This window comes from Callospermophilus lateralis, chromosome 7 (genome assembly GCF_048772815.1).
Source record: "Callospermophilus lateralis isolate mCalLat2 chromosome 7, mCalLat2.hap1, whole genome shotgun sequence".
NCBI classification, from domain to species: domain Eukaryota; kingdom Metazoa; phylum Chordata; class Mammalia; order Rodentia; family Sciuridae; genus Callospermophilus; species Callospermophilus lateralis.
In genome coordinates, this window is record NC_135311.1 from 16,605,502 (window position 1) to 16,629,928 (window position 24,427).

At 39.6% G+C, this 24,427-nt stretch overlaps 1 pseudogene; it reads right to left on the minus strand.

Annotated features, from left to right (window-relative positions):
• Positions 1-5,698: 5,698 nt before the first annotated feature.
• On the minus strand, positions 5,699-5,917 carry LOC143403600 (SS18-like protein 2 pseudogene; annotated as a pseudogene).
• Positions 5,918-24,427: the final 18,510 nt, after the last annotated feature.

Genomic DNA, 24,427 nt, shown 5'->3' on the forward strand with positions numbered 1-24,427 from the left:
CAGCAGGTATGTAGTGGTATCTCATTGTGATTTAAATTTGCATTTCCCTAATGACTAATGATGCTGAGCATGCTTTATGCCCTTATTGGCTATGTATCTTCTTTAATGAAATATATATTGAAATCACCCGCCTGTTTTTAAATTGGGTTGTTTATCTTATTATTGAATTCTGTTTATATATTCTGGACACAGGTACTTTACCAGATGTTATCTGCAAATATTTTCTCTCCATCTTTGGCTTTTCTTTTCAGTTTCTTAATTGTGCCTTGTGAAGTGCAAAAGGTTTTAATATTGATGAATTCCAATTATCAATTCTTTCTTTTATGGATCCCATTTTTTCTTTTGTTTTGTTCTTTTTGTGGTAGCTAAAACTCTGCTCAACCCAAGACCATGAAGATTTTCTCCTTTTTATTCTAAGAAAATGATAGTCTTAGATTTTCACACTTATGTCTATGATCCATTTTTAGTTAGTTTTTGTGTGTTTCTCAGAACATCAATGTACAAATTACTGGGGATCTTGTTAAATCCTGAAAACAAATGTGTATTCTGATTCAGTAACCTAGAGAGACTGAGCCTCTGCATTCCTAAAATGCTCCCAGGAGATGCCAATACTGTAAGATCCCTAGGTCACACTGGGTTTTGAGGATATTAGATTAAAATGGTCAGAAATGCAAAAGGGAAACTAGAAAAGATTGAAATCACAGAACTACAGGGAGCAGAGCATTTTAAAAAGCAGGAATTGGCCAACTGAGTCAAATATCAAGGACGTGGGGGGGGGGTGCGGAGAATGAGTCTTAGGGAAAGCTGTTTCCAGGGAGTGATATTAAAATTGATATCTCAGATGGACCAAAGCCCAATAGTGGTGAATTGAGGAATAAATTAAATTAAATTAACTTTCTCACTGTAGACTTGAAGTGTCCTCTACTTTTCAAGGAAAAAGAGATGTAGGTGTTAGAGTTTGGATCTGGAATGTCCCCCCAAAGGCTCACGTGTTGAAGGCTCGATGCCCCAAAGCAGCAATGTCAGAGGTAGGGCTTTGAGAAAGTGATTGGATCATGGGGGCTATGACCTTATCGATGGATTAATCCATGGATGGGTTTATACCTGAATGGATTATTGGGAGGTGGAAATGATAGGAGGCAGGACCTAGTTGAAGTGAATGGGTCCTTGGGGGTGTGCCCTTGAGGACAACGTCTTGTTTCTGACTGCCTTTAATTCTTCCCCCTCCGATCTCTCTTTTCTCTCCCACCATTAAGTGAGCAGCTGTGCCCCACCTCACCCTGTCCACCAGGATCCTCTGCCTCACCCTGGGCTCACAGATGTGGGCAGCTGACCATGAAACCTCTGAAACCATGAGCTAAAAATAACTTTCCTCCTCTAAGTTCTTTTCTTCAGCTATTTTGTCATCATGATGAAAAACTAATTAACACAAAGCACAACCTGTAAAAATCCCAACCACCTGTTATTCAGTCCAGCACAAAACTGCATTCAAAGAAATAATGGAATGGCAATTCAAACTAATCTAAAGCAATTAAAATCTTTACAGTAAGTTTTCAGTAAAATTCTAGGAGGCAAAGACCATATCGCACTTTTTGAAAATAGATTTACTTACCTCTCTCATTTAAAGAGCTCCTCCAAGGGCTGGGGCTATAGCTCAGTGGCAGAGCTCTTGCCTAGCATGTGTGGAGCACTGGGTTTGATCCTTAGCACCACATAAAATAAATTAATTAAATAAAGGCATTCTGTCCATCTACAACTATAAAAACTTTTTTAATAAAATTAAAAAAAAAAAACAAATAGCTTTTCCAAAATCAGTTACCCACAACTTCCATTCCCCCTAAAACTTCTTATCGTTGGTGCAATTCTTCCTGTTTTCCTCCATTGGCCAGATTCTGCACAGCAAGGAAGACCAGCCGGGTAGAAGGAAGGGAGAGATAATGGCTCAGCTGGCAACAGCCCAGTTCTCCCTGGAGGGTGGATTGAGGAGTCTGTGAATAGTCCCTTGTTGATATTTTTCTTCTTGTCCTGCAGTACAATAACTGGGGGCAGGTGTGTGGTGACAAGAGTCTTTTGAGGAGAAAAATTTGAGCACCTTTATACATTGAAGAAGAGTTGGGACCGTTGGAGCAGGACATTTTAAAATTCAATAAAGAAATCCAGCCCCTGTAATCCCAGTTACTTGGCGGCAGGGCCTGAGTCAGAAGGATTATGTTGAGTTCAAGGGCAGACCTGGCAACTGAGCAAGACCCTGTCTCAAAATTAAAAAAAAAAAAAAAAAGAAAGAAAAGAAAGAGAGAATTGTGGGACAACCAGGGTGAGGTCATGAGGTGATGCCTGGTTGACAGCACAGGAGGATGACATCTGTGGCCGAGGTTGGGGGGGTGGTCCATCACATCACTAAGGGGAAATCTGGAAGAAAATCACCTCTTGCACTGAGGGAGTTAGGGAAAGGGAAGGCGAGCACAAACTGGAATCTCTGAGCTGCCAAGGGGCCCAGAGAAGACCTTGAAAGATGGCCTCAATTTCCCCAGAGAAGTAAAAGGCAAGGAAGGTCATTGGAGAGACACAGGAAGATGGAAGGGTGTATTTCAAGATGGACTGGTGGCTAAGGAGGTGGGAGAAAGACTAGGACACGTGGAAGGATTTCCAGGCAGCACCAAGCTCTTGGGGGGGCGTTGGAAAGCAGGTGTTTGTATGTGACTTTCTTCAGTAATAGTTACTGATCTGTATGTAGAAGGCTGAAGGGCTGGAGTGTTTTAGGGTGGATGGACAGAAAGACAATAGGGTTAAGAAGGTAAAGGGAACAACGAGAGTGACCAAAGCAACAGGCCATGGGAAGAAGCAGCTAAGCCAAAGAAAACATGAAACTGGTCCAACTGAGCAGCTCTGGAACCAGAGTTTGCACTGGGGTCCAAAGTGTGTGTTAGGGAGTAGATGAACTGCAGGGGCAGGGCCGGGGGAGTTATAATTACAAGGAAATGTGGATAATACCAAGCCTCGGGTCAGAGCAGTGCTAGGGGCTAGATCCTGGCCAAGGGAGTGAAGGAGAGTCAAGTGAAGATTTTAAAGTAATGGGGGAACCAAAGAAGGGCTTAGTCCTCGTAGCGACTGTCAGACGTTTGTGCTGTAGACTCCACATTAAGTCTGTAGTCACTTTCTGGAAGGAGCAAACACAAACCCAAGCAATGGACAAAGGGAAGGTAGGCCTCGGGCTGAGAAAACTCCCTCCCTCAGGAGGTGTGGGGCCCAGCTGATGGAGAACTAGGTGAGAAGGCTCGTGGAACCTTCGCCGGGGCCCTGGGCTGGTCCTGAAGGAATGAATTGTCTGCCTACTGTCATCAGGCATCATGAAAAAGATGGGATGGCAGAAGGTGAAGGGAAGAAGGGAACCAGCATTTCTCAAGAGGTGCCCTTCTTGCTCTGAGGGCTTTATATGCAAAGGCCTTAGCTGTGTCAGGAGCAAAATCAGAAGTCTGAGTTGCTGGGAGAGGCACCAGCTCCACCTTCACACAGGGCCTTTGTGAGGCGCCTTCTCCTACATTCACTCATTGATCCTTGTCTTAGAAAGGCTTGGGGCCAAAGAAATAGTCTGGCAGTTAAAAAGTAATTTCCAGAAGTCCTCAGACTCTTGACGTGCATTTCTTAAGCACCACAAAGTGAACATATGGCTGTGGACCACACATCCCAAAAGCCCTCTTCCCAACCTCACTTACTTTCCTCAGCACCATTAATCCATCCTGTCCTCTCTCTCCTCCCAATTCCTGGAGAGAAGATTTAAAAATCCCTTGCATTTTTCCCCAGCACAGGACCCTGTTCATCTTCCTCCAACCTGGGAGACACGTGGGCCACGCAGCCTCCTAACAGTCAGGGGAAGCAAAGCGTCACACACAAATTGATGGGTGTCATGAGAAGTAAGAAATGCCCTCCTTAGTTTCTAGACTAAGAAACTGAAGTCGGGAATGGGAGACCAGCCCACGGTCATGCTGCAGAGTTGAGGAAAATCATCATCAACTCCACCTTGAACTTCTGCAGCAGTACCTTAAACTTGTGGAGCTGACACCATATAATTTACTGGTTCATTTTAGTTTGCCTTGTGTTATTCTTGTTTTGTTCTCTGGATGTTTTGCGTGCAATTGGAATAGCTTTCCTTAGCCTTGCAATTCTGGTGTAATTATTCCACCACTGTCTCCCTTAATTACGAGGCTGTTGTCTTTCAACTCTTAGGTCCACGTGTCAGTATCATTTATTCTGAGCTTCCTCCAATCCTTTTTTTTGGAAGGAAATGGAGCACAAAAGCAGGAGAAAATAGCTGTTTCATGTGCATTCCTGTTGCATCTCCAACTGGATTGGGAGCACTTTGAAGACTGGTCGTGCATCTGCCTTTGTTTGCTCATGGTCCTCAACACCTACAGGGGTACCTAGGTGTGTTCCACAAACCTTGTTTCACAAATATTTGAATTGACTGAGGAGGGCAGGAGCTAGCATGTATTGGCTACTCACACCCTGCCAGATCCTCAATATTTCAAACAATATTTCAGTTCATCCATACAAGAAACAAGATAGAGAGTTAGGATAAAAAGAGAAATGAGTCTCAAAGAAAATGCTCATGAGCATTGAAAAGAATAAAAGTGATCAGGAAGCATTATAATTCCTGAGCGACATGTCCTTGGCCGGGGCCCTTGTAAACTGAGGGAGATGGACAGGTGCAGGGAAAACTGGTGTAAAATCACATGGCTCCAACTTCAGTCCAGTCTCGAACTACTGACCTGCTATAAATATTAGAGCCCCAAACCAAGGAAGGGCTGCTCATTCTCTGGATAACCCCCATTCTCCCTTGAGTGTATATCTACTTCCTAAATAAACCTGTCTGTGCCTTTGTCTGATAGGTGCTGAAATTCTTTTCCATCACATATGCCAGGAACCCCACTGGTCCTAAATCGAGTTCCCCTTCCTCTCTGGGAACTCCATGGGCCCCTCTTTGGAGATGTTTCTTCTCCCATCTCTTTTCCCATGATATTATTATTCCTGTTTTGTTTTTTTGTGTGTGTGTGTGTGTGATAAAGAAAATGACACTTCATTTATTATCAGGTGACACTAGATAATACTAAAGAATCACTATTAATTTTGTCAGCAACATATAACAGTAGTATTGTTACATACCTTATGGCTATTAAGTCCTTACAATTTTTGAGGGAACCAATTATAACACTTGTTACATGGAAACATCTAGACCTTCATATTGTTCTGTTGTGGAAAAGCAAGCTTTATTTCAAAGTAAGAAAGAGAAGAGCGGTCAGGGGAAACACATTTACAAACTGGATGGGACACACAGACACTGTATCCATTTGGCCTTTAAAGACTAGGCAGAAGTCTCAGCAATTCCTGCTGATCCTCCAGTACCTACTCAGTTTCCCTCTTCAGGCTAAAACTAAAGAGTAGTCTTGAAGAGCCCTTGATGTCTTTGTCACCCAAACACACTCCCATTTCAGGAAAGAGGACACCTGGGTCTACTTTCTGGGGAATCTGATTAATTGTTAAAATAAATATTTACATTGAGAATATAGTTAAGCTTTCTTCACATTTTCACATTTTAAAAAGGACCACAGAGGTTTCATGTTTTAAGCAGGTAGCTGGTAAAGATCCTGTCTCTATTTTATAGGAGATGGATTACATTCAATTACTCCTTACAATTGAAAGATCATTCCATGGCATTTGAAGAACTGAATGGGCTGGCATCTGCGATGGTAGCGAAATAAATGAGATTCCTATGTAACACGTGCTGGTACTGGACACACTTGTTCTGATAATCCACCATACAGCAGGTCAGCTGGTCATTCTCCTCCAGAAGCTGCTGCATCCTCTCTTGATTGACTTCTGCCTTGCCCCTCATCCAGTCAGGTACAAAGCCCACCAACATCGAGGGGATGCCCAGGTCTGCACCCCGCCTCAGAAAAAGATGCCCACCGTGCAGCCAGACCTCCTGTTTTATTATGTTCCCAATTTGCTCAAGGTTTTCCCAGTTTTAGCACTTGAAGTCCTGAATCCCAGACAACCCAAGCTGGCTGCTCACTCCACATTTCAGAGATGAGGCCACTGAGTCTCAAAGAGATTTCTCCAACTTGAGGACTTGGATTCAAACCCAAGTCTGTCTAGAGTGTGGGATTATTAAGAGGACAGATTGGAGTAGAGCAGAATAAGGAAGTAGAATTGACCAGGGCACCTGGTAAAAGGCTCTGGCACATCCCAAATACAGTTGCAGTACAAAGAGAAAAGAAAGGCCTGTGGAAGATATTGGGATGTTTCCAGAGCTGTAGCTGGCAGGCCCAGGGCAGGTTTGGGGACTAATCCAGGGGGATAGTGCCCCAAGGCAAGCAGCCAAATTCCAGAGGCGTCTTCTTACTCCAGACGGGCCCTCCCCAAACCTCTTGCTGTGCCACCCATGATGTGTCCGCCCACTGATTGTATATGTCAAAATTGATTCAAGCTGACTGCATCCAAAGACACTCATAAGTCCACAGCTGATGATGGGCGGCCATTGGCTCCCCCTCGCCATCCTTCTTCCCTCTGGCAGAGAATCACCCAGGCTTGAAGGAGACCAGCTGAAGGCTCGAAACTGAGTGAGAAAGATCTCGCTCCCTGCCTGCAACAAAGAAATGCTCTCAGAGGCTCTCTAGGTATCTTGCCGGTCCTTCATTTTGGCCTGTTCAAGTTCTCTATTTCCGAATCTCTAAGTCTCTCACACACAAAGAATGGCGCCCCGGGGTCCCAAAGACCTGAGAGATGTGGCTTCCACACTTGTCCCCAGCACAGCTGCTGACATTTCCAGACAATAGGATGATCTACTCGATGGCTTTCCTCAGGCTCAGGGCCGTCCAGGGCTGACCGTGTTGGGGCCTGGAGTTCAGTTGATCCCAGGTCCAGGGAGCTCTCCTCTGGGCCTTGCGCGGAGCCTGGAGCTCAAATTGCTCATGGGATATGCAGCTACTCACAGATTTAAAGGCACTTATGAAGCAAGAAATATACACACCACCATCATGGTTTATGTTGCTGATGCGATTAAAAACCAATGTTAGGTCCTCCCAACGACCCAGGATGATAATAATACGGAGCAACACAAGGACATGCTCACCAGTCATCAATTCAGCAAAATATTTCAACAAAATCACAGGGTAAACTAATTTATTATGGCCCTATGTGGAAAACACCAGAGAATTCATATTCCTACAATTGTTTGTGATCCAATATTTTTTCCAGATTCCTTTTTTAAAACTTTCTTATCCAAACACAAAAAAATTTTAAATGATCCAGGATATCTTATACACTCCAGGGTTTATTAGGTAAAAAATCCTGTGATTCTCCATCTCAAGCTATATCAGGTGCTGATTCTTACAGTCTACAGCTGCTTTGACAGACTTTCATAAATCAGATTTATCTACAGTCATATAATTCTGATTACATTTATATTTCTTATTGTAAGTGAAATTAATATCCAGTGAAAGTTTTCAGTTTTTAAAAGTGCTGGCTGAGCTCCCCTGATTCAGGAAGAATGAACTCTCACCTCAAATTGCTTTGATTTGTAACTCTTTCAGCAATCAGATCTCTAAAAGCCAATTTATGGGTCTGGATTTGAGAGTTTGCTCCTTTTAATTAGGTATATAAATTCCCCTACCTCGTTTTCCATTACAGCCATGTGTGGACCCAACCTTGCTCTCCTGAAGTACACAATTCATCATGCATCGACTAGCAGTAAATCCATCCTGGGAGAGTTATCAGGTGGCCATGATCTATCAAAGGTGCCCAGAGATCAATGTTTCAAATACTCTCTAATGTGGATAAAAAAAACTTAGCCAATAATTTTTTCACATTAGGTTAGATTTACTGTAGGCAACATGATATTATAACGAGCTGCCAATAAGATTCTTTTAAACATTATAAATGATCCAGAGAGAGAAAAAGATACTAAGAAAAGAAACTAAGTGTGGTGTAGAAGGTAAGAAGAGGTTGTTTGGTATTATTCCTTACCTATAACCTATTGGAGAGTTCTACTAGCTTCTCCAGGTTTATTTCTGTGTTTTATTTCATTCAGGCCAGAAGATCAGTTTTTAAAGTTTCTGGATTTTAGAACAATTCCTTCAAGAAGTTATGGGTTGCTAGGACCATCTAGAACTTCCACAAAATAAGCCCCTGACTGGATTAACAACAGATACATGCTGAAAGAGAATGTGCGTAAGAGACAAGCTTCCTTCTAGGAAAATGAATGGTTTTAGTGCTTATAGAAAAGGAAAAAAATTTACAAGAAGAATTTTACTCCCTCAAATAATCTGTATTTATCCCCAGGAGTTCTGTGGGGAAGGAGAATTGGCCCAACACAGAAAGATGGAATTCATCCTTCCATCCTGTTAGCCAGTTTTACATCCTCTCCAAATGACCAAAGCTGTCTCAAGGTCATGAGCAGTTGATCACAAAGCAAGAAATTATTCCTTTTTTGCTTTGTTTTGTTTTTCAAGACGGGGGGGGGGGGGTCTCACAATGTTTCCCCGGCTGGTCTTGAACTCTTGAGCTCCAGTGATTCTCTTATCTCAGCCTCCCAAGTAGCTGGGACCACAGGTGTTTGCCTCTCTGCCCAGTTTAGGAAGTGATTCTTGAGGACTGAGCCTCAGCGATTCTGAGGTCTAGAAGGAAAAGAGTCAATAGTGGTATAAAATGCAAAGGGAACATTGAATGGCCCCAAATTTTCCAGTAAACTTTCAAAGAGAACATTTCGCATAATGCCTGTCACTCAGATTCACAACTCAACATTGAACCCCAAAGTCTGTAAATTATTGGCCCTTCAAAGTCAAGTTCTATTGGTTTTAACTTAGAACCTGGCGGTAATTGATGCCAAGATTCTGGGCTCATGGAGAAGAACACAGCCTAGCTGTGCGTGCTGGAAATCAGGGGGATTTATGTGGCTCAGCACAGGCAGTGAATGAATGAAAACTGTTTCAAGGGAATATGATGGTGGAGGGCAACCATTGTTATTGAAGACCTGTTGTGCCAGGTGCATTACAAGTGTACATCCTTCTAATCTCAGCATAAATGTGATTTGTTCCAAAGAAAATAGACAAAAATGGGAAGGGGGTGGGTCTTTCTACAGGCCAGCAGAGGTTTTTAAAAAAATTACATCCAAACATAAATATGTGATTATCAACCTATCTGCTTTGCTCATAACTGGATCCCCAGAGTTTGTACTGAGCCACACACGTAGTAGGTGTTCAATTAATTCTTTTGAATGATGCATGTTTCCTCCTTCAGAAAAACAAAATGCCATATTATATAATTTTAAATTGTTAAATATCTTAATAAAAAAATTAAAACTGGCAATTTTAGCTGCGGATATAACTCAGAGGTAGAGCACTTGTCTGCAATATGCAAGGCCCACCTGGGTTCAATCTTGAGTGCCAAAGAAACAAAGAGGAAAATGGAAAATCTGAACAAGGGTTTTCAATATCCAAACCTTGGCCATCCCTTCCGAGTGGCTGAGACTGGACTGCTCGAAAACTACCTTCTTAGTTTTAGAAATAGTAGTTTTAGAAATCTAGCCAAGCATAGTGGTGCAGGCCTGTCCCAGTGATTCAGAGGCTGAGGCAGGAGGATCAAGTTCAAGGGCAGCCTGGGCAACTTAGTGAGACCCATCTCAAAATAAAACATAAAAATGTACCTCAGTGGTAGACCATGCCCCTGGATGCAATCCCAGTAATGGGGAAAAAAAGGTCCTAGCTGCAGTTTAAAGATGAGAGAATGAGGGGCTGGGGTTGTGGCTCAGCAGTAGAGCGCTTGCCTAGCATGGGTGAGGCCCTGGGTTTGATCCTCAGCACCACATAAAAATAAATAAAGATATTGTGTCCAACTACAACTAAAAAATAAATATTTTTTTAAATGAGAGAATGATCAGAAGGAAATTGTCACAAATATATGCCTACAGAACTTTATACAGAGGTATCCATTACAGATTATTTACACAATCAAAAAGTAGAAACCATGATGAATGATATCCATAATAAATTATGTGACACCCATAAAATAGAATGTTGTTATCTTTACTGGACATCTAGAATTTTAAGAATATTTAATGACATGGAGAAATACTACATAAAATTATGTGGAAAAAGCATGATACAAAACTGTATGTGTATTGAAATTCATATACATCATGTAAGTGTGAGGACGTGTTAGAAGGAACACACCAGAGTGTGAGCTGTGATTATTTTGGAGTAGTGGAATTATTAGTGATGTTTAGCTCTTCTTCATAGGTATCAGCAAATTTCTATTATATAATGTAGACTATTATATATAATATAGAATATTATAGAATATAATAATATAGAATTTATACAATATGCATAATGGAAAATACTGGCCAGTATGAAGAAAAATCAAACACTGATAATTCATATATATGTATACATACATGTATATGATATTTAGATAATTTTTAAAGTTTGAGATTTTTTTCAAAGAGTATTTAGATAATAGATTGATGAAAATATAAAACATGAAATTGACTTTTGCCTGTGTCACAACCTGCTCTATGAAAACAGCAGAAGAAATTTTATACCAAAGAGAAGAAATTTTACATCAACTCTTTTTTGCTAAATAATTTTTAAGGGATTCTCCCCCTGATTAGGCTCATGACCAACACAGTTAGACTCTTTGCTGATTTGATTCAATAATTCTGTCTTTGTATTTTTCCAGTTCGGCCCAGAATACAGTGGCTCTGAAACTTTGCAATCTAGAGGAAAGGCTTCAACGGTTAATGAAAGTGTCCCTTATTCACTCCAAAACCACTGGGCTCCAGGAACCTTGGTGAGTCCTGGGGGAAGCTCCTTCATACCAAGGACTTCATATCACTCTGAAGATGGGAGCTTGAAAAGCTATTTACTTCTTCTTCCCAGGTGCTGCCACATAGTGGAGTGTGCAAGCAGAGCTTCAGGCCAAAAGGAAGGCTCCACCCAGGTGACAACTAATTGAGTCAAAAAACTGCACCTGGTCCTGCAGGCAGCTGGAGCCTGCCTGAAGGAGGTCTCCCTGTGCCATTCTGCTCAGCTCAGAGGGCCTTGGAAAGAGCCCACAGGTCCTTACTAACCTTGCAAACCTGGATGGGCAGGTTCTTTGTTGAGGGGATCCATGGAGGATGGGGGAGTGGTGTTCAATTGGAAGGAAATGCCATTTTTCGACTAGACTACTATTCCAGCTTCTGGTCCAGCATGCAAGGAGTGTGAAAGCCACCACTCCATCCTAACAATAAGTAAGTAAAAAGCTGAACAAGTCAAAAAATCAATAGCTCCTCTTAGATTCATCAGAGAAATGAGGTTGCAGGCAAACCGCTGGCCCCCAAATTAGGAAGATTCGGGGAATCACAACACACTAAAGCAGAAACTCAGGAGCACAAACCCCTTCAGGAACCAGAGCCAGGGCAGGAGAAGCTGAATTGTGGCTGATAGACTGCTGGAGGCTTAGTAAGAACAAGTGAGGGAATTTAAAATTCCAGGGCTTCATCACAGAGGAGTCCCCATGCTCCTGTGAGTTTTACCTGTAGGGGTTCAACTAGCTTCTCAGAGTAAATATAGAAAACAAATCCCCTGCATTTCTGGAGGGGGAAGAGAAGTGGAAGCCACCTGAGCCAGGCCAAAGCACTCTGTTCTTAACCAGGTCTGTCCTCAGAAACTAGTTAACCAGAACCTCACCTGATGGGATTTTATCAAAACTTAACCACCTTGAGGGAAGGAAAATAGCCAAATCCATCCTCCATCCTGTCACACTGAAGGTCAGGGGGACAAGAGGCAGGAGGGAGGTTCAAAGCCCAGGTCGCAGGCTTACTAAAACACAGAGACCTACTCACAGGACAAAAGAGTGCATTTCCTCCCCTAGCACCTTATCACCTCATTACTAAAGGTCCGTTTACGTCAGTACCTTTACCCAGTACATCATGTCTAGCTATTAGGGAAAAAAAATTAGAACACATATCACAAGGCAAAAAAAAAAAAAACAGTTTGAAAAGTACAATAAGCCTCAGAATCAGACATGCCAAGGATGCTGGCACTATCAGAGAATTTTAAATGACTATAATTAAGATGCTGAGGCTCAGCCAGGCATGGTGGTGGCACATGCTTGTAGGAGGCTGAGGCAGGAGGATGGTGAGTACAAAGCCAGCCTTAGCAACTTAGCAGGGCCCTATGCAATTTAGTGAGACCCTGTCTCTAAATAAAACATAAAAAGGGCTGGGGATGTGGCTCAGTGGTAGAGTGCCTCTGGGTTTAATCCGAGGTACCAAAAAAAAAAAAAAAAGAAAAGAAAAGAAAAAAAAGATGCTTAGGCTCTAATGGATATGCTAGACAGACAAAAAGAAATGCTAGAGTCCAAAACACTGTAACAGAATAAAGCCTGCCTTTGATGGGCTCTTGAGTAGACTAGACACAGAAGAGCTGTGTATGTCTGAGCTTGAGGATATCTCAAGAGAAACCTTTAAAACTGAAATGCCAAAGGAATAAAGACTGAAAAGAAAAAAAAAAAACAGGACAAAATCTTCAAGAGCCATTGGACAACTAGGAAGGTATAATGTGTAGATAATGGGAATATCAAAAAGAGAAAGGCACAGAAGAAATGTGTGAAACAATAATGACTAAGAATTTCCCCCAAATTAATGTCAGATACCAGTTCACAGGGTACAGGGAACTCAGCAGGACAAATGGGAAAAAAAAACAAACAAAAAAAAGACACCAAGGCATAGCATATTATTTTCAAACTTCAGAAAAATCAAAGATAAAGAAAAAAGTTCTGAAAGAAGTCAGAGGGAAAATAAGACACACCACCCGTGGAGGACCAGAGGTAAGAATTACACCCAGGTTTTTCAGAAGCGGTGCAAACAACGAGAGAGTGGAGTGAAATATTTAAAGTGTTGAGAGAGGAAAAAACACCAACTAGAATTCTGCATCCTGTGAAATTATTGTTTAAAAGTGAAACAGAAATAGACTTTCTCAGATGAACAAAATTTGAGGGAATTTGTTGCCAAAAGACTTTCCTTGCAATAAGTGTTCCATGTTTGTTGGAAGAAAGGAAAGTAATATAGGTCAGAAACTCAGATCCACAAAACAGAAAGCAAGAACATAGAGAAGGAATAAATGAAGGTAAAACAAAAGCTTTTATTTTTATTATTCTTAATTTACCTAAAATATAAATTTGTTCAAATATTAATACAACACTGCATTCAATCATATATGCTTTATGATATATGTATATATATATATATTACACGTATGCTTATATATGCTTATATATAAATTAAATGAATGATCACAATAATACAAGGGATGGGAGGAAAGAGTTAGGAGTATTTGGTTATTAGAATGTATCCACACCACCTGGGAAGCTGTATAGTGTTATTTGAAAGTAAGCTCAGAGTAGTTGTGAATGTATGTTTCAAACTGTATGGCAATCACTTAAAATTTTTTTAATTAAAAAGTATTACTAATATGCTAAGAAAAGAGAGAAGATGGAATCTTATAAAAAGCTTAATTAAAACTCCAAAAGGCAGAAAAAGAGTGGAAGACAAAAAAATAGGGACAAAGAACAAGAGCAACTAATAGAAAACAGTAAAAAATATATCATTAATCCGACCATATCAACAATCACTTTAAACAGTAATAGTCTAAATGCACCAATCCAAAGATTAATTTTTCAAAAGAGATCAAAAAACAAGTTTCAACTGTATGTTTAAACAAAAAATACTTTTTTTTTTGTAGCAGGAGTTAAACCCAGAAGCCCTTAACCACTGAGCTACACTACACACCTTCCCAGGCTCTTTTCATTTTGAGACAAGGTCTAGCTATGTTGATAAGGCTGGCTTTAAACTTATGATCCTCCTGCATCAGCCTCCAGAGCTGAGGATTACAGGTATGCACCCAGACACCTAGCAACAAAAAACACATTTTAAACATAAAGGAAATTATAGATTGATAGATTTAAAAGTAAGGGAATGAAGAATCCATCCTGTACCACGCTAACACAAAAATTGAAAAAAGCAAAATCGGTTCTGTTACATTCAGTCAGAGCAGACCTCAAAGTCAAGAAAGTGATCAGGGATAAAGAGGTTGATTTCTCAAGAAGACATAACAATAGTTATACCTAACCAGAGAGTCTCAAATTGTATAAGACAAAGACTGGTAGTAATGCAAGGAAACATAGATAAATCCAACATCACGGTTTGGAGATTGCAACATCCTTTTGTCAGAAATGAACAGATCGAACAGACAGAAAATCAGAAAAGGACATAGTAGTATTCTATAATACTATCAATCAATTAAAAATAATGGACATCTATAGACTACTCCATTCATCAACGGCTGAATACATATTTTTCTCAAACTTACATGGAACATTCATCAAGACAGATTCCTTTCTGGCCCATAAAATACATCTTAACCAATTTTAAAAAATAGAAATCATTCAGGATCTGCTCTCAACAGGATTAAATAACAGAAAAATATATAAAGTCAATGGTTTAAGCTTCCACCTTAAGAAACAGAAATAGAAGAGCAAAATAAGCAGAAGAAACAACAAAAATCAGAAATCAATGAGATTAGAAATCAATAAAATTGAAAACAGAAAACCAGTACAGAAAATTTATGAAACTCAAAGCTGGCTATTTGAAAAGATCAATAAATAAAATCAACAAGTCTCTGAGCCAGACTGAGAAAGAAAAGGAGAGGGCACAAATTACTAGTATCAGAAATGAAAGATGGAAGATCACTACAAAGTGTATGATCATTAAAAAGATAATAAAGGGGTACTACATGCTCACAACTTTATGCTCACAAATTTTTTTATTAATTAATTAATTTATTCTAATTAGGCATTTATGACATCAGAATGCATTTTGATCCACTGTACACAATTGCAGCACAACTTTTCATTTCTCTGGTTGTATAAGATGTAGTGTCGTACCATTTGTGCAGTCATACATGTAACTTTAGGGTAATGATGTCCATCTTATTCCACCATCTTTCTTACCCCTGTGCCCTCCTTCCCCTTTGCCCAATCAAACTTCCTTCATTTTTTCCCATGCCCCTCCCCGCATCATGGATCAGTTACCAGAGAGAATGTTTGGCCTGTGATTTGGGGGGATTGGCTTACTTTACTTAGCATAAACTCCAACTCCATCCATTTACCTGCAAATGCCATAATTTTATTCACTTTTAATGCTGAGTAATATTTCATTGTGTATATATACCACAGTTTCTTTATCCATGCATCTACTGAAGGGCATCTAGGGTGATTCCACAGTTTAGCTATTGTGAATTGAGCTGCTATAAACATTGATGTTGGTACTGTCACTGTAGTATGCTGATTTTAAGTCCTTTGGGTATAGACCAAGAAGTGGGATAGCTGGGTCAAATGGTGGTTCCATTCCAAGTTTTCTGAGGAATTTCCATACTGCTTTCCAGATTGGTTGCACCAAGTTTCAGTGCCACCAGCAGTGTATGAGTATACCTTTTCCACACCCAACACTTTTTAGTTGCTTGTATTCTTGATAATTGCCATTCTTACTGCTGTGAGATGAAATCTTAGAGTAATTTTGATTTGCATTTCTCTAATTGTTAGAGATGTTGAACATTTTTTCATATATTTATTGATCGATTGTATACTGTCTTCTGAGAAGTGTCTGTTCAGCTTCTTAGCCCATTTACTGACTGGGCTGTGTTGTTGTTGTTGTTATTGTTGTTGTTTTTTGGTGTTAAGTTTTTTTAGTTCTTTCTATATCCTGGAGATTAGTGCTCTATCTGACATGCTTGTGGCAACAATTTGCTCCCAAAATGTAGGCTCTCTCTTTACCTCATTGATTGTTTCTTTTGCTGAGAAGAAGCTTTTCAGTTTGAATTCTCCCCATTTATTGATTCTTGATATTATTTCTTGAGCTATAGAAGTCTTGTAAAAGAAGTCGGGGCCTAATCTGATGTGGTGAAGATTTGGGCCTACTTTTTCTTCTATTAGACACAGGGTCTCTGGTCTAATTCCTAGGTCCTTGGTCCACTTTGAGTTTTGTGCATGGTGAGAGATAGGGGTTTAGTTTTATTTTGTTGCATACAGATTTCCAATTTTTCCAACACCATTTGTTGAAGAAGCTATTTTTCTCCAATGTATGTTTTTAGCATCTTTGTCTAGTATTAAATGGACCAATTCTTAGAAAGATGCAAACTGCCAAAATTAACACACAAAAAAATACACAATCTGAGTAGACATAACATATATAAAAGATATTGAATCAGTAATTAATAACATTCCAAAACAGAAGACATTATACCAGATAGGTTTTACTTGTGAATCCTCCCAAACATTTTAAATAAAAAAAAAAGAAAGAAGACTTATAAACTCATTTTATGAGGCCAGCATCACCCTAATACCCAAGCCAGACAAAGGTATGATAAGAAAACTACAAACCTATATCTCTCATGAACATAGGTGTAAAAATCCTCAACAAAATGTTAACAAATAATATCCATCAATGTATAAAAAGAATTACCCAACACAACAAAGTAGGATCTATCACAGGTACGCAAGTCTGATTTAGCCATTTTTTAAAAATCAGTTAATGCAGACCATCACACAGACAAGTCTAAAAGAAAAGATCACAGGATCATATTAATAGATGCAAAAATAATCTATTTAATAATATCAAACACCTATGCATAAAAAAATAAAAATAAAAACCATCAGTAAACTAGGCATAAAAGAGAACTTCCTCAACTCAATAAATAAGATCTACAAAATCCTACAGCTAACACCATACTTAATGATGGCAAACCATAAGCTTTCCGACAAGATCAGGAACAAGACAAGGATGTCCCCTGTTACCACTTGTTTTCAACAGTATACTTGAAATCCTAGCTAATGCAGAAAGACAAAAAAAGAAAAAAAAAAAAAAAGAAAACGTATACCAATTGGGAATGAATAAATAAAACTTTTTTGTTCATATGACATAATTGTCCATGCAGAAAATTCAAAACAATCAACCAAGAAACTTTTGAAATTAAGAGTAAGTCACTTTCTAGTATATCAGCAATGAACAAATGGAATTTGAAATTAAAAACCAATACCATTTACCTTGCATCTCCCAAAATGGAATAGTTAACTATACATCTGACAAAATATATACAAGATCTATATAAAGAAAACTCCAAAATTCTTATGACAGAAATCAAAACACTAAATAAACGGAGAGATATTTCATGTGGATGGATAGGAAGTATAGATAGCTGTCAGTTCTTCCCAATTTGATTCATAAATTCAGTGTAATCCCATTCAAAATCCCAACAAATTGAGCTGGGGATAGAGGTCAGCGGTAGAATACTTGCCTAGCATGCCCTGGGCCCTGGGTTCAATCCTCAGGAAAAACAGCAGCAACAAAGATACAGCAAGGGGCTGGGATTGTGGCTCAGCGGTAGAGAGCTCACCTAGCAGAGGGACCCGGGTTCGATCCTCGGCACCATATAAAAATAAAGGCATTGTGTTGTGTGCATCCACACCAAGAAATAAATATTTTTAAAAAATACAGAAAGTTATCTTGTGCATATCAACAACCTGAGAGGCAAAAGACCCACAATAGTCAGCAATGTTGAAGGACAAGAACAAAGTCAGAGAGCAGGTACTACCTGACTTTTGATTTATTGTTAAACTCCCATCATCAAGACAGTGTACTATTGTAAAAAAGAAAGAAATAGATCAAGGGAGTAACGCAGAGAGCTGAGGAATAGACCACATAAATATAGTCAACTAACTTTTGACAAAGGCATAAAGACAATGCAATGGAACATGATAGTCGTCTCAACACATCTAACTACAAGACACCCACAGGCAAAAAAAAAAAAAAAAAAAAAAAGATTCCGTACACATTCTTTTACACCTTTCACAAAAATCAATACAAAATGGACCACAGGCCTAAATATAAAATGTGAAACTATGAAATTGCTAGAAAATAAAATAGGACTTTTTAGTTGTAACACCAAAGGCACAATCTATGCGGGGGTGGGGGGGTGGGGGGATTGATATGCTAGACAACATTAAAATTAAAATTTTCTGCAAAAGACACTGTCACAAGAATGAAAAAAATAAGCCACAGTTTGGGAGAAAGTATCTGCAAAAAAAACATATTCAATAAAGAGCCATTTTCAAAAATACTAAAAAAAAAAAAAAAAAGTGTTCAAACTGAACAATAGAGCTGGTCGCAGTAACACACACATCTATAATCCCAGCAAGAGGCTGGGGAGGCTGAGGCAGGAGGATTCAAAGCCAGCCTCAGCAATTTAGTGAGGCCCTTAGCAACTCATCGAGACCCTGTATCTAAATAAAATATTAAAAATGGCTGGGGATGTGGCTCAGTGTTTGAGAGTCCCTGAGTTTAATCCCTAATACCAAAAAAAAAAAAAAAAAAAAAACTGAACCTAAGGAAACAACTTATTTTAAAAGTGGATCAAAGACCTTAATAGATTCCTCAACAAAGAAGATCTACAGATGGTAGATAAGCATATGAAAGGGTGCTTCACATCATTTGTAAAAAGGGAAATGTAGATGAAAATAACAGTGAGATACCACCACACACCTATTAGAATGGTCGAAATCCAGAACATCAATACCACCAAATGCTGGTGAGGGTGGGGAGCAACAGAATTATCATTCATGGCTAGTGAGGGTGAAAAATGGTCCAGCCACTTTGCAAAACATTTGCTTACAAAACTGAACACATTCGACCATATGACCTAGGAGTCACACTCCTTGGCATTGACTCAAAGAAGATGAAAACCTATGTCCACGCAAAAACCTGCACACAGATGTTTACAGCAGCTTTATTCATAGCTGTGAAAACTTGGGAGAATCCAAGTCCTTAGGTGAATGCGTAAATAAACTGGGCTTCTAGACAATGGAATGTTATGTAGTGCTAAAAAGAAACAATGCATGAAAAGTAGCAGGACATAAAATCAATACCCATAAAACAAATGCATTTCTATACATCAGTGATGAATCCTCTGAAAGAGAAATTAGGAAAACTACCCCATTCTCAATAGCTTCAAGAAAAAATAAAATAAAATACTTAGGAATCAATCTAACAAAAGACGTGAAAGACCCATACAATGAAAACTATAGAACATTAAGAAAGAAATTGAAGCAGATCTTAGAAGATGGAAAGACCCGCCTTGTTCTTGGAGAGGAAGAATTAATATTGTCAAAATATTGCCATACTAACACATTATACATATTTTATGCAATTCCAATTAAAATCCCAACCACATTCCTTGTAGAAATAGAAAAAGCAATCATAAAATTCATTTGGAAAAATAAGAGACCCAGAATAGCCAAAGCAATCCTTAGCAAAAAGAGTGAAGCAGGAGGCATCACAATACCAGACCTTAAACTATACTACAGAGCTATAATAACAAAAACCACATGGGATTGGCACCAAAATAGATGTATAGACCAATGGTACAGAAAAGAAGACACAGAGACAAACCCATATAAATACATTATCTTGCACTAGCCGAAGGCACCAAAAACATATTGGAGAAAAGATAGCCTCTTCTACAAATGGTGCTGGGAAAACTGGAAATCCATATGCAGCAAAATGAAATTATATCTTTCTCTCTCACCAGGCACAAAAATCAACTCAAAGTGTATCAAGGACCTGGGAATTAGACCAGAGACCCTGTGCCTAACAGAAGAAAAAGTAGGCCCAAATCTTCATCATGACAGATTAGGTCCTGACCTTCTGAAACAGACTCCTAAAATGCAAGAAATAAAATCAAGAATCAATAAATGGGATGGATTCAAACTAAAAGCTCAGTCTCAGCAAAGGAAATGATCAATAATGTGAGAGAGAGCCTACAGAATGGGAAAACATCTTTACTACACGCTCTTATCAGATAGAGCATTAATCTCCAAGATATATAAAGAACTCAAAAAACTTAATGCCAAAAATCAAATAATCCAATCAACAAATGGGCTAGGAAACTGAACAGACACTTCTCAGAAGAAGATATACAATTGATGAACAAATATATAAAAAAATGTTCAACATCTCTAGCAATTAGAGAAATGCAAATCAAAACTACTCTAAGATTTCATTTCAACCAATCTGGAAAGCAATATGGAGATTGCTTAGAAAACTTTGAATGGAACCACCATTTGACCCAGCTATCCCACTCCTTAGTCTATACCCAAAGGACTTAAAATCAGCATACTACAGTGACACAACCACATCAATGTTTATATAGCAGCTCAATTCACAATAGCTAAACTGTGAAACCAACCTAGATGCCCTTCAGTAGATGAATGGATAAAGAAAATGTGGTGTATATATATACACACACAATGGAATATTTCTCAGCATTAAAAGAGAATAAAATTGTGGCATTTGCAGGTAAATGGATGGAGTTGGATTTTATGCTAAGTAAGCCAATCCCAAAAAAATCAAAGGTCAAACATTCTCTCTGATAACTGATCCATAATGGGGGGAGGGGCATGGGAAAAAATGGAGGAACTTTGATTGGGCAAAGGGAGGGTAGGGGAGGGGAGCAGGCATGGGGGTAAGAAAGATGGTGGAAGCCAGGCATGATGGTGCCCGCCTATAATTCCAGCGACTTGGGAGGCTGAGACAGGAGGATCAAGAGTTCAAAGCCAGCCTCAGCAAAAGCAAGATGCTAAGCAACTCAGTGAGGCCCTGTCTCTAAATAAAATAAAAATGGAGCTGGGGATGTGGCTCAGTTGTTGAGTGCCCTGAGTTCAATTCCCAGGACAGAAAGAAAGAACGAAAGAAAGATAAATAGATAGATAGATAGATAGATAGATAGATAGATAGATGGTGGAATGAGATGGACATCATTATCCTATGTACATGTATGATTGATGATTGCACAAATGGTGCCAGTCTACATCACGTACAACCAGAGAAATTAAAAGTCGTGCTCCATTTGTGCATAATGAAACGAAATGCATTCTGCTGTCATGTATTACTAATTAGGAAAAATAAAATAAAATAAATGATGCATAAAAGGATGTGCAGGAACCTTAAAGACCTATTATTAAGTGGAAGAAGCCAATGTAAATTACTGCATACTACTGGGAATGGTGGTGCATGCCTATAATCCCAATGGCTTGGCCAACTGAGGCACGAGGATGGCAAGTTCAAAGCCAGCATCAGCAACTCAGCCAGGCCCTAAGCAACTCAGCAAAATGCTGATTCTAAATAAAAAGGGCTGGGGATGTGGCTTGATGTTAAGCACTCCTGATTTTTCAGTCCCTAGTACTAAAAATCAAATTAAATTAAAATAAATAAGTAAAAAGACTACATTCTGTGATTCCATCTCAATGACCTTCAGGAAAAGGCACAACTGGAGATAGTAAAAAGATCCACAGGTGCCAGTTGTTGGGCAGAGGGGGCTTATGATTAGGTAGAGCACAGAGGATTTTTATGGCAGCTAACCTACTCTCTGATACTACAATGGTGGGTGCTAGCACCGAGAGTGAACCCCAACACAGACTAGTAGCTCTGAGGGATAAAGATGGCAAAGTGTGTTCATCACCTGTAACAAAGGTACCCCTCTGGTGGGCGGTATTGAAGATGAGGGAGGCCGTGCATCTGTGAAGGCAGAAGCTTAGAGGAAATCGCTGTAAATTCCTCTCGATTTTGCTGTGAACTTAAAACTACACTTCAAAAAAAATAGTCTTAATGTGTGTCCAGGTTACACACACACACACACACACACACACACACACATACATACATACACATACATCTGTAATGCTTTTGCCCAAATGAATATGATAATAAAATGATGGTGGTGATGATGGTGTCAAGTGAGGAGGTAAAGGCAGCTACAGCAGAAGCGCACAAGGTAGAGGTGCAGGGCCCTGGTTCAGGCAGAGGCCTCCCCAGCTTACACATCGTCCTCGCAAAAGTGATGGGACTTCTCAGAGTCCTTGTCTGCAAAGTGAAGATGACTGTATCCCTCTTGCAGGTGTGTTTTGAAGAACTGGGAAGAATGAGTGTAACCTAACAGGACACAATGCATGACAGTATCAGGCATTCAATCAGGACAGCTCCAAAGCCCGTCTTACCCTGCACCCCTTCATCCTCTTACAGTTACCTATGTTTGTACAGCGAGGATTTTTTTCTTTCTTTCTTTCTTTCTTTTAATGGCAGGTGAAACGCTGTCGGGAAGCTGGGAGGAAGTTTAAAATCAGGTGTTGTTGGAAGAGTGGAGGGAATCCTTGGGTCCCTCTCTCAAGGCCTGAGACTCGTGCAGGAGCGCCCCCTTCTGGCAGAGCGTGGCGTGACAGTAAGACCTGGGGAACTCAACCTGCTTCCCTACTTGGTTTGTTTTTCCATTTTTTAAAACAATGATATTATTTAATTCAGTCTAATTTGTGCAGCATTTGCAAAAATTGCTACACTTAGTATTAACTTTATCTGTGTTACTCTATTGGATTATACACGGTTTAGAGTAAGTTTTTTTTAAAAAAATGCTAATACCATGATCTAAATGGGTCATCTCTCATGAACCTTGGATATTAATCAGTACTTTTTTTTTCACCCAAATTTTAAGTACAGCGAAATCCCCCTGAACCTTTCTTAGCTTATTGGAATCCAGTTTGCCATCACTCAAAACCACTGGCACCATTTCCATTTCATAGGAAGGGAGCGAGCATTTACTGAACACACTCTTTACACAAAAACATTATTCTAAATATTGGGGAGAACACAGAAAAGTGCAGAGTCTGCCCTCCAGGATTTTCTAATCTAGAAGACAAAATATACACCCGTGAAATGCGTAAGTCAGCATGAGAATCTCCCTGGGTCGACCCCGCGCTCCCCTTGGCAATACCTGGCACAGTTGATAGCACCCCACAGGCGTCAATCGGTTATGAGCAGCCTGATAACCACAGAAAATAAAGAGACACTGGCTACGTATGGGGGCGTACACCTCTAATCCCAGCCTCTCTGGAGGCTGAGGCAGGAGGATCGAGAGTTCAAGGCCAGCCTCAGCAATTCAGTGAGACCCTGTCTCTAAAATACCAAAAAGGGGAGAGGGGATATGGCTCCGTGGTTAAATCCCTGGTATTAAAAAAAAAAAAAAATACTGAATGACTAACTGTAACCCCTTATTTTTTCTCTTTGCCACCTCCTAATACATTCTCATTTATTTTCCCTAACATCTGTTTCCTCCTCTAAATGAGGGCATTCTGAGGCCGGATAGCTGATCTGCTTGATTCACTGCATAACCACAGAGCATAAGCTTGTAGCTGAAACATCATAGTCACCTGATAAATGATGAATAAAATTTCTAGTGAATGAATAAATGCGTGTTTCAGCCATAATTTGCCAATAGAGTGTACATAATGGAGATCAAAGTTCCCAGAGTCTTGGGGAATTTCAGGGTCAGGATGAATGAACACAGGATGAAGCATCAAACATGTATCAGGGTGTTTGTTGCAGCCATGTTTATGATTATGGAAATTTGGAAACAATTTAAAATAAGGGAAGGGCTATATTTAATCATACATCTCTATAATGGAATCTCTAGACTCAAATACAACACACCCACTAAATATAGTAGCATCAGTCTATATTCTTTTGGAGAGAAATTATGATATATTAGACGTGATAAAATGAAATCATAAAATACAGTCCTGTTTTCAAAACAATTGTGGGTGCCTAAAGGTATATGAACCAAAAAAGTTGATAGAATTTATGCAGAATGTTATCAGCAGGTAAAATGATGGGATTTTCATTTTCTTCTTCAAACTTTTCATATCATCTGATTTTTGAAAATAATAATAATATGCATGGCCTGTTTTAAAATCAGAAGTAAAAATAAATAAATAAATAAATAAATAAATAAATAAATAAAAGAGGGGGGTGTTTTTGTTCTTGAAAAGCAGCTGTGTGGAGATTCCATCCTGCAACATGCTGGCTGCCACCTGCCTGGGTCCCAACATGGTCCTGGGTTACCACCTTCCCACATCTGCTTCCCTGCACCCTCCCCAGGGCTCCTCTGTGATGTAAATTACAGCTGACCCTAACTGATCCAGCCAGTCTGGGACGTGGTCAACTTTAATAGCCAGCCGTGGTCAACTTTAATAGCCAGCCGTCACCATGAGGCTTGCGTCTCCATCGCTCTTGTTGACACACAGTCCTGCGTTGCCAACTGAACTTTCATCAATGAAAGCCCTGGAAACTGCTGTCTCAGATCCTGACACCAAGACCCTGTGCCCAACACCCCCTTCCCAAAGATCAAATAGCACAGACAGGGCTTTTCTTGAGTTGGGAGGAGGAGATAAATTTATTCCAAGGGATAAATATGCCTTGGAAGTCTTGCTAATTGGAATTGAGAAACTAAAG